This window comes from Diorhabda carinulata, chromosome 3 (genome assembly GCF_026250575.1).
Source record: "Diorhabda carinulata isolate Delta chromosome 3, icDioCari1.1, whole genome shotgun sequence".
NCBI classification, from domain to species: Eukaryota; Metazoa; Arthropoda; class Insecta; order Coleoptera; family Chrysomelidae; genus Diorhabda; species Diorhabda carinulata.
Genome location: NC_079462.1, coordinates 35,973,465 through 35,989,375, shown reverse-complemented (window position 1 = coordinate 35,989,375; position 15,911 = coordinate 35,973,465). Strand labels below are relative to the sequence as shown.

At 31.1% G+C, this 15,911-nt stretch overlaps 1 protein-coding gene across 6 annotated transcripts in view; it reads right to left on the bottom strand.

Annotated features, from left to right (window-relative positions):
• LOC130891767 (ephrin-A4) overlaps nt 1-15,911 on the bottom strand; it is a 408,512-nt gene that overhangs the window by 101,586 nt on the left and 291,015 nt on the right. The window contains exon 1 of one of the 6 annotated variants that reach the window (XM_057796727.1): nt 5,740-6,014. The exons of the other annotated variants lie outside the window; for them this stretch is intronic. The gene's annotated coding sequence lies outside the window, so the exon portion shown is untranslated. Of the gene's footprint in view, nt 1-5,739; nt 6,015-15,911 lie in introns of those variants that run through there. 6 annotated transcript variants of the gene reach the window in all.

The window sequence follows — 15,911 nt, the reverse complement described above, 5'->3', positions numbered from 1 at the left end:
AGTAACAAAAATCGCCAGCGTCAAATTAAGTTTGAAATGAATAATAATCTGTCTGTATTTCGACGCCTACTACACTAACTACTATTTCCATATATTTTGCGTACATTTCAAAGATAGTTCAAGTAACTTTTGAAAAAATAATGAAGCAGAGGTGTCAGAAATTTAGAAAAATGGATAGTGCTTGAATCAATTTCAATAATTATGGGATAAATATTATGAATAAACATATAGTTTAGATGAAATATAAGTTAACTAAACATATTAAATCGAAAGTGTGAAATGCCTTCTAAATTTGAATAAAACAAGTTTTTTAATCGATCTTAAAAAAATTCAACCAAGAGTAAAACAATGGAATGTTTTCCCATGGATATTAAATAACAGGTGATAACAACACGTCTCGAAAAGTCTGCTTAATTGTATCACGTGATTATAATTCGACGAATCAAAACGAATAAAGCATGCTATTATAGCGGCATTAAAAGACAAACAATTATATAGTTCCCAGTTATAATTTCAATAAATTCTTCACTTTAACAAGCGTGATTATGTGAAAAACGGATTCTTCTCTGAATTTAGTACGAGGTATAATTCATAGTGGAAAGTTATTGAAATTTGGGAAATGAAATAGTTAATTTTTTTATTAGCCCCACTTTGATTTATTTTATTCAAAATATGGAAACGTTGTGTAAGAAAACACACTTTATTTACATTTAATAAAGGATGTAAGAATTTTGAAATATGTAAAAATCTTGGTACAATTGGCTTTTAAGAAAGAGAATACAAAAATATGGGAAATCCCGCGCAATCGGACATATCAAAGTCTTTTCAGTTTCTGTATGAAAACTAATTGACTAAATCAAAAATCAAAATCGTAAATATTTGTATTTTATCAGACAATAAGTTTCTAGTCTTCTTCTCCTAGACATTCAGCGATTTCAAAAAACAGTATAAACGTAATATTTCTTCTAATTCAAGTTCTCAGCTATTATTATTTTAATAACTAATCATAGTTAATTAACCGTTAATGTCTCAAAAGAATCATAAAAAGTCATCTTGGACGTCAATTAATTGGAAACAAGAGTTTAAATAGTCTTACAATTAAATAGAAAAAACTAGAACTAAGAAGATTGCATTACACATTCTATGAATTTCATTTGAGGTCTTCGTAATGCTTTTTATCTGAATCCTATTTAATAAAATTATAGTTTGAAATAACTAACGCTTTTATTAATTTGATATAATGAAGAAGAGCAAGTCTTAACATTCCTTATGTGATCATAATCTCTAAGATTATTTTATCGATATTCTCGTAAAATAACAATTTTAAGTAATTCGATGGTTAGTCTCTTAGCTTCAATACACATAAATATCTCGATTCGAGCAGATTTAAAAGCATAAAAACATTATAGCATTATTAAACAATATCCCGAATTAGTTGTCATTTCATGTCCAGTGGTATAGCGATGAAATGTAAGTCCGTCAATTTTGGAATTGATATTTTCAAATTTTGTGTTTGAGACGATACATTAAAAAATAACGAACACGTACCTATATTAGAATTTTGATAAGCTCATTCTTTCAATTCATTTAGGTTTACGGATATCTAGCAGTAGTAAATGGAAACACCTCTTCATTCTCCAAGAATGACATAAAGAAAAGTCGAATCGTCAAAATTTATCTTTTTTTTAAAAACTAATTTTAAAACAGAAGAGACCTAAAATCAAGAATATTTAGATGCATTAATATATCAAATGGTCAAAGAAATAAGGACTCCTGTTAGTATAGTAGGAGAGTTCAATCGCGGTGCTTCAAAAGATGTCTATAAATTTGTGACAAGCGACGAATCGTGGATCTATGCATATAAACCTGAAATTAAACAACAAACGAGTGCGTGGGTCTTTCAAGACAAGCAAAATCCCAAATCCAACAAAAATAACTGGACATGTTGCCACCGTTCTATTAGAGCAACATATAAGGGTCAATTCTAAATGGTACACTAGCATTTGTTTGCCAGAAATCAGAAAACCAATCGCAGAAAACGAATCATTCTCCATAATAACAACGTGAGCTCTCACTCCTCAGTTCGAATTTCCACAGATCAAAAATAAATTGAGAGGTCACCTGAAGAAATTCAAACGCTTGCAAAAGTGTATTTGTTTTAATGGAGTATTTTTTGAAAAACAATAAATTCATATCCAATTATATTTATTTGCTTTTATTTGTCTATATCAAAAATTTAAGTAGCAATCCTCGAAGCTACAAAAATTTTTGTATAAAATCTGAACTAACAAATTAACAAATTAAATTTTCAATATTCAAATCTTCCTAAAGCTGGTACACTAAATATCTCCAAAATATAATATTGGCTAAATGAGAAATAAAAGTTGTTTATTATCAAATATGTGTTCCTATAATGTATAAGCTAACATTCCACCTCCGTCCATGGAATATAAAGAGATGCCGACAATACCGGCTGCGTTTAGTTTTTATAATATTTCAATTAGTATTAAACAAACTCCATAATAGAATATTAATATTTATTTTTAGTATTCATCAAATTTCGTTGTTGTCAAGTATTAAGTTATTGCTATTTAAATTAGACTCTGTTTTTCGTATGCCTGGAACAAAGATCTTCACTACAAAAAATTTTTCGTTGGTACAGTTGTTCTATTCTTACTTAAAGGAGGAAAAAATACGGTGAAAATATAAAATAACAAAGGATTCTGTTGGCTTCAGCGGCGTCCGATAGTTTAGTTACCGTGGAAAAGACAAAGTTAGAGAGGAGCATCGAATATTGTAATCGGTATCAACAGGGAAACCAAAAATCGCCATAATATCGAATTATCCTGTTGGGTTAGCTTCTCAATTTGTCACTATTGAACTAAAACCATTAAATGAAAACATTTCTAATAATAATAATCTGAATTCAAGTCAATATTAGACTACGAGAATATAGAACTCGGCACGCACTCTCTTTCCAGAGATCGAAGGCTCAATCGGAGAAATGCAGAAAGTGTCAAAAAACAACAGAGAGCATTCAACATCCAACATCTGCTCGTAGTTTTTCAACTAATACTGATTATCTGCACCGGAATAATCAAGTGTGCAAAATCATTCACTAGAAACTGGCCAACAAGTTCGGTCTTCTTAATACTTGTACATCTTATTACAAATATCAGCCGCAGAAGGTGCTTGGAAATGACAATTTTAATCTCTACTACGATAGGTACTTTATCACCAATAGATAGGTGACGAATAACAAACCTGGCATCGTAGTTTTGATACAAGAGTCAATTCAGTCCTTGAGATTGAGCAGATGTGGCACAGCGAAAATGTGGAAATAGTCTCAGACAGTACGCAAGTTTAGTATGTGAACTGAGTATAATGCTTTTGATAGTTTTTATTCGGGATAGGTAAGCTGAGTAGTTCAAAAGTCGTTTAAGTGATAAAAACAATATGCTGTCAGTTTTGATCGCCCGATACTAATGAAAAATTCTATCACAGGAATCTACAAAACGAATACTTCTTACCTTCGTAAGTAAGCGTTATTATAGACAAAAGAATATTATAAATGTTATTTTTCAGTTGTCGTGATTAACGTTGCCATTCTAACCACGCTCACAATTGAAACTGATTATTCTAAGCTGAGAAACTATATTATAAATAAATTGCTGTTGCCATTATTGAAATGTTTCAATTAAAATTTAACAATACGTAGGTGATTACAGTGAAGTTTCTTTGAAAATAAAACAAATATAATCTAGGCGTATCTAAATTCTTCCTAAAATGGAGATAATTTGAGAGAAAAATACTTTGGGGATACAGTTGCAACGAAAACTCTTAAATGTATAAATATTGGAGCTTTTAGTGGAATACAAAAAAATATATTAGAAATAAAATGAAATGAATCCGGCAACACTTAGAATTTAAGACGAGTAGCAGGTGAACATGTGATACGCGACTCAAGACCTTAATCTTCAATACTAGATCAAGAATATTGTAGGTATCTTACCTTGAATGTAGAAAACTGATACAAGCTAATAATAAGTTTCGAGTAATTTACCAAGTGGCAATGGTGTACCTCGGGGTTCAGTTTAGGGTCTAGTACGTCTTTTGGTATCCATTAATGATGTCACAGACTTACGAATTAAAGATAAATTGACTTTATTTGCGGATGACACAAATGTAACCTGGAGTGGTCCAGATATAAAAGCTTTACATTTTACCATACGCAAAGTTCTCATTACTATTAAGTCCTGGTCTGACACGAACTGGCTCTGTTTAAATATTGAGAAAAGTTTAGTTTTATCCTACAAAGGATTTTTACAACTTCTAAAACTCAACGATCAAGTTTCTTGGTGTACATATTGACGGGGACCTTCAATATGGTCTGTATATGTAGAGACCTTGGCGAAAAAATTATCCTCTGCTTGTTTAACCATTAAATCTGTGTCTAGATAGCTCGATTCTCGTATTGTGTGTGCCTTTCTGTGGCAGAATTCTACAATCTACCATATCATCATTCAATATTTAGTATGGAGTACGATATTAATATTGTATTATAGTTATTATTAAGCCAAATTGTTATTTTATATTATCTAATATATGTGTCGCTTTGTCCATAAAATTGTAAAACGTTCAATGTAGTCATGTATCAAACAACTCAGCTTGACGAGACGAGTCCAAAGATAATGTGAAAATGTGACAATCATGTACTATTTGTTACGTTAATAATATAACCCAATATAACCTATAAAAATTCAACGTCATTTGTAACGACCTAAAGTGACCTAACCTAACTTTTAATTGGACGGATTACAATTTTGAAAAACCAAAAAATAGCAACAAAAATATTGAAAAATTTACTTTTTTCAATTAATCAAGAATTGAGATGTAATCAATTTTTCACTGATTATTAAATTCATTTGGTTCAAAAAACCTAACCTTCATAAACGACAACACACAAATTGCGAATTGTTGAGCCAAATGATCTGGATATTTTGCATTGATGTATTGAAATCTGAATATTCTGTACTGATAACGGATAATAACCCAAAGAAACACGTTTGTATCTCTCTACAAAGAACATATAAATGCAATTACAATTTCAAAGTATACTTCATGCATCTTTTAGATAGCAAAACAAGTTTCTGCTATTTTAGGATCTTCTTGGTTTTATGTCCTATGTTCAGTGGGTTGCCGAGAGTTTGTGATAAATAGTTTTTGATGTTTATTATCCTGGTTAGATTGGAGTACATTATTTAAGAGTTTATATACATTTGTTCAACACAAGACTTACTGATTTGTTACGAAAAGTATCTAAAACTGGTTCTTTACATATAAACAGTTTTCTTTTTAGGATAAAATCAATAATTTATTCGTAATGTTTATCAGAATAAAAATAGCATAACCTAATTTACCTTTGCATATAAATTTTGTAAATATTTATGTTACACGTGTGAAAATGGTATCTATAACACAATCCCCCGGAAAGTGAATCAGAAACGTCGTTTTCTTATAACCAAACCAATATAAATTTTCGATAAGAGAAGCCCAAATAATTATGTTATGAATCAAACTACATAAAACTTAATCTTTAATTCACTATATTTTTAAAATAATATCATTTTACAATGATTTTTCACAATTGCTTATTTTTCTTTTCAAAATTCAAACAAAATCTAATGTGAAGGTGAAAAAACATTTTATACGAATGCTAAGACGGCATGTTTATTTTACCTCACATTCCTCTTTAGATTTGTAGGCTCGGAAACCGAAGAACTATTCACACCATAAGATCCAACGTGCACAGATACACTTATCATTTTATAATAATCACAAACTTATCACTTTTCACACACGTGTATGTAGTTCACGCCTTACATGTTGAGGTAGGTAGAACAACACCTTTCTAGCCCCGCTACACGAATCTATAATTTCACGCACCGTTAACCTTTAGCGTCTTCGCTAAATTAAAATAAATAACCTCCCCCTATCATCACACGTTTAATACTGAGTCAAAAAGTCGTGAGTTTCTCGTTTACACTACATCCCCACTTGAAACTATTCGCTACATCCCCACTTGTCTGGCTGGTTAGTTGTGGTTCTTAAAATTTCGGATTCGGTATTAAGGTATACGGTTGATTGTATACCAACTAATCTGTACCTTATAATTAAAACGGTTAAATATTTGGAATTTCTATCTATAGAAAATATATTTTCAATTATTATTAAAATATTTACAAGAATAAATCGGTAAAGTAATCGACAGTACACAAAAATACTGTCTGCGGTTTTATTGTTATGTATTTTATAAGACATTGTGATCGGCTGAACCTTGTCTTGAACGCACTAATGGAATGTTGGCCGTCGTCCTTTGTTGAAGTATGAAGATAAAATTATCAGGTTTCAATTTAAAAAAATTAATATAAATGCATCTTTTTCTAAAAGAAATATAATTATATTGTGGGTTGACAATACCAAGAACAAATACACAATTACTATCTTAGTGTAGGCATCTAAATTAAATATGATAAACAAGTTATAGATATACAGAGTGTTACATAAGTTGTAGTATAAAATAAATATATTTTTTTCAACCGAAAAAGGTTAATTGAATTCTAGACACTGTTTACGTAATAGTAGGGGAATTGAGAAAAATTATATGGAAACTAAAAGGATATAAGACATATTATCGAAAAGAAATTGGGATGCTAGGATAAGAATTGATAAAGGATATTGTGTATGGGAGAATATTAGAGATAGATGTTTGTTTTATAATTAACACCTAGCAATATGTAAGGTACAGAGACAAAGCAACGTGGTAAATAAGGAGTTAATTGGCATAATAAACAAAATGGCATTCATAGCAACGCTACAGCGCAAATAACTCTGAGTAAACCAAGTAGCAAACTGGAAATAAAACTGAATTTTATGAAAATAATAAGGATTAAGTACCTAATTGAGAGTAACAAGAAATTATTTTTCGAGACAACAAATTCTGTTACATTTTTAAAACGAACAGTATAGTAAAAAAGTGTGAATAACAAAAGACCAAGACAAAAAGGTAGTCGATGAAAATGAAAAAGATCAGATGGAAAAAAAGAAGCATGAGAAAAATTCCATTATATCCGATTCATAAAATTGACTTTCCGTTTGCTGTATTGTTTAAGTATGGTGATTTATTGAGTAACCATATCCAAAATCTATGGATTGGTAGAGGTGCTAGAGCTCCGATTCATTGGCCTCCTCGGCCTTGTGATTCTAATCCTTTGGATTACACTGTTTGGCGGCAGACTTAACGAATAAGTCTGTACTAAACTGGTTAATTCATGTCAATAATTAGAAAACGTCACTTTAATAACTTGATAGCAAATCACTAAACATTTAGAAGATTAATGTATTCTTTAGAAAAAACGATACATTTGTACATTCGTGAAAACACTTGCCCACTCCAACTCAATTCCATTTTATGTTCTTGGTATTTTTCTTGCTTTCATGTTTGTGTTTAATTAATAGCTGTATCATTACTTTACACCAGCATCGGTTATTACTTCATAATTTTCTAAGCAAAATATTCCGAATCCAGTACACAGTATCGAGTTTTACCAAGACTACCTTGTTACCAAATTATATTACTTTATTACTATATTTCCAAAATATATTTATATAACATTTCATTACAATGTTGCCAGTAGTTTCGGTAAATTCGTAGTAATGGCGTTTTACCAAGCCAATTATTTTGTCAGTTTCCTATCTATCCCAACGATCACCTTTATTTGAAATACCCTGTATACTTGTTCATTTTTGAATAATAAAAACGAGTGTTATTTTGGTCGGTATAAATTGTAAGATTAAATTGCTTCGCATGTCACCATGTCAAAAAAGTTCGTCTTGCTGAAATTCGCTGTTAATAGTGTAATGAATAATGGATATGTGTGTGAATAATGTGAGCTTTCAAATGAATGAAGAACAAAGGTTAACGGACAGCAATCTGAAAATCGTATGTCATGAAAGAAGACTTAATACAAAAAGTTGATAGGAAAATTTGCATACACCACTAACCTTACACCATCAAACTTCTCTATCTGTATCAAAGACTTAAAGAATTCGTTGGTGGAAAGCATTTGGAGAATGATGACAACATGACAAACAAGATATTGCGATACTGAAGCGTTAATGAAAGGAAGCGGACTTACAGAATGATCCAACAGCTTTCTTATCCCATCATAACACCTCGTATATACAATAACAATTGATCCAAAGCATATTTAGACCCAACATTTCATCAATCATTATTTAAATGTCCTATTCTAACTCCTGTACCAATTATCTGGAGTCTATTCAATGAGGTTATTCGAAATCTAAAGTTTATATTAACATCCCAAATAATTTGCATGAATACACCACTGATACCTAACCCATATTTATAGTTCGTTCCAAGATATTTCGTCTTGATATCAGGTATTTACCTGTAAGCATTCCTGAGTAAGTAGTTGATCATCAGAATTAATTCATTGAAATAATCTTTACATAGAAATGAACAAAGATATACATCTACGCTAAGCACAAACTGTACCTAATCTAAATCACGTAAATATTGCAAAAGCGATTGACAATAATGCAGTAGTATACAGAGAGAGAGAGAGAGAGAGAGAGAGAGAAATGCTTTATTGTCAAAAAATTGTTACAATTTGTAGACAAAAGGTTGTAAAAACTAAATAAAGATGAGTTGTCTAAAAAGTTTTAGACCTAACAAAGAAACAAGACATTTTTTTAATAATAATTTTTTAAAAATAATGGAAACACTTAGTTCAACAATACTCTAACCTTTTGCACATTTCCAAATAATTGCTGCATTCTTTATCCTTAAAATAGGAATTAATGTATGCGATAACGTTCTCGTCTGATGAAAATCTCTCTCCTGTAAGTGAAATTTTGAAGTTAAGAAACAGGAGAAAGTCGCTAAGAGTCAGATCTGCTGAATACGAAGAATAGTTAACCAATTCCAAGTGCAATTCGTGAATTTTAGCCATGGCAATCACCGAAGTCTGAGGAGGAGCATTGACCTAATGGGAAAGTACTTGTTCTTCAAATGCGGTCGCTTTTTTGTAATTTCTCCCTATACCTTATCACGCAATGATGCATGATACCTGAACGTCCCAGATCTGTGTGTCGACTCGGTCTCTCAAAAGCCGCTTTAGGTACGATTATTTTGGAAGTTTGGAAGAGCATTTGCCGTGATAGTAGCGATAAAACAGAGTCAGGTTTGCGACTTTTTTTCGATGCTATAAGATGTCCAAGGTTATGGTTCCCATAAGACGAATTGCTCTCTTTTGTTTTGCGTCAGCTATCCCAAGGATATGCAGAGTTCCAAAGATGGACGAATTTGAGCCTTGCGGAAGATAAGAAGGTGTAGCGAAGTATATAACTTTTTGGTCTTAATGGCAAGGTTTACTACACGCAATAAGCGAATTTGCAGTGATGGTGATATTTTATGTCCATATAGGAACAAATCCTGAGCTACAGTGTCAGCCTTCTTAGTAAAAACAGCAGTCTGGGTCTTTGCTGCATCAAACTCAATCAGAATGCTTCCACCACACTTAAGAATGTATTCAAGATCGGTATTGATGGTGGTGATATATTGCTGCCTAAGGAATTGGGTATTAGATGAGTTTATTGGGTCGGCTGATTTGAACTACGACACCAGTATCCTATCGTTGGTGAAGCTACATACCAGACCACTATATTGATAAATGCTGACGTCTTCAGGTTGAGGTTGAAAACTTTTCAGACATCTCTCGTATGTAATTTTTCTATCATATTGTAAATAGAAGAGAAAGAAGAACAAAATTTATTTGTTCAGTACAATCATTTAATCTTTCAGAGATTATTGTCGGTTTACAGGTAGAAAGTTGTAACGAAATATCTTGAAACGAACTATAAAATGAACAAGTCATCCACAAGTGAACAGTTTCTGAATTGATATAGTCGATTATCCAAAAAAAAAGCAACAATACCACCATACTTTCAGCTATCAGTTACATAGGTTAATATAGAGGTTATTTAATATAAATTACCCACCCATGGTTGCAGTTATTTTACCTGTGAAAAAGTGGTTATGATTGAATCGTTTTCAAAATACCACACCGCCAACTCCAAACTTCGAAACTTTTCTCTATACCGATTTCAGATATACGAGGGCGGTTTGACGAAAGAATTTCATGTGTTAATTCAACAATTTTTGGATAATTGAAGAAACCGAGAAAGTTGCGTAAATATTATTCTCAAAATGCTTCGTTCCATGGAATTGTTTGCTTTGTTTCGAAAAGTATTTGGATTTGTCATTTACTTCAACTCCTCCAGAATTTCGAGATCATCGAATTCAAATACCTTTAAGGTAATTGTTGCAATTGCTTAATGCTTATAAACAGCTCGTTCGCATCGCAATATCCTAGAAAAATACAGATTTGCTTTTCTGCTTTTCTACCTAACATTTTCATTGAGTTAGTTTTTGCATGTTTTTGCACATAATCAAATACAAACTATGAATTTGTTCTTTTCCATATTTTTAGCTATAAAATCAATAAAAATAAGGTTATTGATTTCCTTGATTTAAAAATTATTTTAATTGGAAATGGTAAATGAATCTACGCGACGATGGTGTTTATAAATGTACAAAAAAAAATTCAATAAATAGCAATATCTCTTGTCGTATATCTTTTTACTGCTCCGTTCTGATCCTTCTAAACCCATACCCATATATAGCAAATGGTAATTAGAGGCGACCCGTACATCTAGTGAAACAATCTCGGAGAATGGGATGCGAAGAAGAATTGCACACGAACGTGTGAAAATAATCCAAAATGTTAAGGAAGTATTAACACTGACGCATTCGCCATAAAATGAGGAAAGATAAGTTGCTTGCAAATATAATTCGGAAACCATTCTTGCGTTACCAAATTGACAGAATAAGAGCTATGCCATAAACATAGTCTGTTAAATCTTGATCAGAGATATCGATGAAATATTCTTAGAATATGTAGTTAGAAGTAAAATAATAGCAGGTAATTACTTGAACCAACTACGTTGGATACTTTCAACAGTTGGTGGGATTTATGAAGTTGGAAATTGAATATTTGACTTTCCAGTAATCACTTTGCTAATTGCTTTATTTTTATATGAGACTATAATTACCAAAAACATTAATAGTACTTTTTTTAACTCGAGAAAAAAACAGGTTTTATAAAACAAAAATATGTTTACATTATTCACATATTAAATAAAGTTTCTAAAACTTCACAAACATAAAATATTATAATTTATTCATAAATCAGGCGGCACAATAAGTCAATACATTGAACATATCTATCTATTTAATATGAGTTCAATATTAGATTAACTGTTATACTTCGTTTTTCAGTTTATCTGCAGATCATTATAAGTTTAACTTTTAAAGTTATATATTAAAATGAAAAGTCAACATATTCCCTTGTTGTGCATAAAACTATTAACTACCATTAAGTTATACTCAATATATTCAAATCGGTTAAAATATTTTCAGCCCAAGTCACTGACTACCCTAATCATTTAATTTTCATTCTCTTGGTAACAAAAAAATCTTGATTCAGTATGAAATTACATGTTTGTTACACTACACTATTAATACTTTCCCACATTTATGAAGACATTAAAATTAAAAATGATCACCACATTAAGGCTAATGTCCCCACGTAAAATATTGTGGAAATAATGATTTCACATGTTCCGAGGCCTAATGAATGGGATCGATATACTTTAGTTTAAAAGCAGTTGCAGTAAGCACATTTGGACATCCTTTCAGGACAACAATAACGGGATTGTACCCACTATTAACGGAATAATCAGAGTAAAGTACACTTCTTTATAAGCACGCGGACCATCAGTCGTCATCCAACACATTTTATCTCATTATCTGTAATAAAATCATCGATTTAATTAAAAATCTCTTCACCTGTTGTTTTTGACGACAAATACTTGCAAAAGAGCAGTTCTGCTTCTACGCTTTCATTAGATTCAAACCTAACAAAGGCTATTAGATTGGCCTGGCTAGCAATATCATAACTTTCATCAAGTTGAAGTTTCAAAAACCGTAACCACTGACTGTTTTACTTCATCTGACATTTCATCTATTTTTCAGTTTTGCAGTTGTATTAAAAAGAGGAATTTTTTGTTCCTTCTCAGTAAATAAAGCTTCAGATATTATTTGGGCTGATGGTGAAATAATATTCTCCTATTCTCCCCTACAGAGTAAGCAGCTCTAGTTTTAGCTATCGATAGGGATAATTGATATGATGGCTAAAATATTGGCCTGGTCAGCAATATCAGTACAACATAGTACAGCTAAAACAAGCGAAAGCACTTGAGGAAACTACTAACAGAACATATCGGGAGAATGCATTAGCCAGAAAAAATATGTAGGTACAGGTTTTCACCTCCGGTCAGTGCTGTTTAAATGGACACTCGATAAAACCCAAAAGACGACTGTAGATTCTGTAGGATAGAGGAGAAAATATCTATACGTATACTTGTTGAATGCAAGGCATCACATAATTACAGGGTTCGACACCTAGGAGCATGAAAGAAAGCTGGCAGTTGTCCTAACATATCAAATACATTTCTTCTTAGATCTTTTAATTTTCAGTGCATACTCAAGTTTTGCAGAATAACTTATAAATAGCTTTTTATTTGTAATATTGAAAAAACTATTATTATATAGAGATGGGGTAATTTAATACCTAAAAAAATATGAAAATAACCCTTAAAACTATTTTCACTAAGAACGTTTATTTTCTAGTAAGAAGCATCAGCGATAGAAAGAGGTAATAATAAGTGGTAAATACAGTCACGACTTTTCGACTTTGTAACAGTTACCGTCGAGCAAAGTTATTGCTTAATGAATCACAAATGATAAATAATCCCAAATTAAATCCGAACCTTACGTTGCTCCTCCTTCTTTACTACTTCCCCCTTACCGCGATTCCATCATTCCATACACTTTCCAAAGCGTTATGATTAATTAACGTAAAGATGTGTGGTGCGGAATGGATGAAACGCGATTAGAAGTTACTTGTACAACACGATGTTGAATATCAAAGGGAGGAGACAATTTTTTTATTGTTACAGACGGGTAATTGCGGTACACGCGCTCTGAAATTGATTAATTTTTAATAAAGATCTCGAAGTCTTCGTGCATAAAATAAATTACACACTCACTCGTTTTTAGAATTTGGTTTGGGTATTAAATCCCCCATTTAAGCAATATAGGTCATAACGGACCCTTAACTTCGCATTTACCTTTAATTAAATTGATATTATGTGGTAGTGAGACAAACCAATTCATTGTACTATAGACTCATCTATAAATTGGGGGCCCATTAGATACTTACGAAGACAAAATACCCCTCTGCTCTTCAGAAGAGTTAAAAATCGTAATAAAACTTGACATAGCACTTGGATTCAACTGTATTCTACCTGAGATAATTCGATAAACAACAAGTTTGCTGATAAGTCAATGAGGCTTATGAACCATCAACTTATCAAGGATGAGTTCCCTAAAATATAAGACTCTAGTACTACTAGAGAAACCCGCCAAATTCGGAAAAGATTCTTGAGCATCTTAATAAAGCAAAACTAATATTTGAAATAAAAAATGCGGGAGTTCGATTTTACCGGAAGAAAATCTGCAATCAATGCTGTAAATCTGGTTGTAGGTAAGATAAAAGCTTGGCATATATGTACATATAAGCCATTTATGAATCTATATAAAACAAAATAGTGTGAGGTAAGGATAGGGTCAGAGTTGGGATAGGTCGGGGCAGCTGTCAATTTGAACAATTCTCAACATCACCTAACGAAAATATATAATATAATAAATTTATAATTAAACAACGTTTAAATTCGTTTGAAGGTAAGGTTATGTAAGGTATAGATTTTTCTTAAATTTGAAAAACAAAAAACGATATGAAAAAAGTTTCCATCCAAATATAGAGATTGAAAATTTCTACCTTTCAATCCCATGCACGCAACTTCTTATTTTTCCTGAAAAGACAGACGTTTGGAGATTAATTTCATGACATAAGATCTTGATAGAACAGATAAAAACAATTCAGAAGATTAGGTATCAGATATGCTTCTATCATGGATCCAATTTTAGGATATGTTTGTTGCCAGTAAGGGATAATACTTTGACGGAGGTGAATTTAAAGTTTTTCTTCATTCTAGTGTATTTTTTATTATATTTCGTACTAATGAAAATGAGATATTAAAGATTTATTGAATCAACCTTTAAAACGTTTCAAACAATCCAAGTTGGCAAATACCTGGCATGCATTTCAGATATCAAAATTTCATAATATACGGCAGAAGACCTGAGTTCGCACAATTCTTTGAATGAATATCATGAATGAAGGTTTTTGTTTTTGGAATGAATAGTCGACGCCTTTCAATACGAAATTTTGTTTATATCAATGTGTAAGTGGTAAAACAGTTCCCAAGTCTTTCAGTAGCATGGAAGTCATTAATCTTTTTGGAGAATATTGTGTAAAACAATACTCTTTACTAATTTATTTTAGCTCTACAGGCGAATAAATAGAGACAACCCTCGTACTTATATAATTTTCAGAAATGTATAGCTTATCATTTTGTTAAATATTATTAAATCACAAGGAACAAGGAATAAGATGGTGGGATTTAATATTTTATTTTTTTTTAGAAATTTCCTGTCCCTTATTTATATAATATATAATTTTCAAATAAACTATAATCAATTGTACATATTCTTCTCATAGATATTAATGTTTAGGATATTTTTGTTTCCACTGTGTTTTAAATTTTTATAATGAATTTAATGGTTTTTTCTATTTTGTAGTTTTTTAAAGCGCTTATATTTTTTATTTCATCAATAACTTTTAAATCTGTTTTTCAAATATTGAGATATTTGTCCAATTTAAAAAGCATCAAAATTTATGTTTATTCCAATTTGATAATTACTGACAGAATTTGATAAACGGCGAGATTTTGTTATGTAAAATCTGATTTTGTTTATTAACCCATTTATTATTGTACGAGACTATTTTCAATTATTCTCTTGAATAAGTTATCCATCATTTCGGTTAGGTTTTGGTTTTTTAATAGCTATACATCTTAATTTATAATCTACTAGTTGGCTAAACTAATAATCACCGATTTTTTTGAGTGTCAACAAAACCTTTCGGAAACTATGATCGGGGTAACCCGATTATGATATGGTTTTTCGTTAAGTAGCCATATTTTTAATTTATTTTTCTTCTATCAAGGTCTTTAAACTGAGAAGAATTTTGGAGATAATAACATGAAATATCAAGAACAACACACCCATCGGAAACTGTAATGAAAATTTCGTTCTGGATTAGGGTTCTCAATCAGTGATCTTTTTGACCAAGGAACGTAGTTTCCGAAGAGTCCCAGTATTACAAGAATTGAAGTTTAAAAATCTTAACGACTAAATTTGTTTTTTATACCATTCTATTTTTATATAGTGTTATCCAGGCAATCAAAATAAGATGGGGTATTTATGTTAAGTGTCCACAAGATTTTCCATCATTAATTGAGCTATAACACTTGTTATGAATGCTCCCCAAAGTACAACCATAAATTTTTTTATATATTTCATACTACTAGTCTAAGTACGTTGAATTTTGTCGAATTTTTTGTGTAATACGTCTTTGTACATTGTAATTGTGATACATGTAGATTTCACATGTCATTTTTTCTCAAATATGTTTCAAATAATTGGTGAGTGTGTTGAATATTTGGAAGATATGAGTTTCTTCGAGAGACCTAAACTTTTCATTTGTTTGCTAATAGAAGTTTTAAACAGGATTTATTGGAAT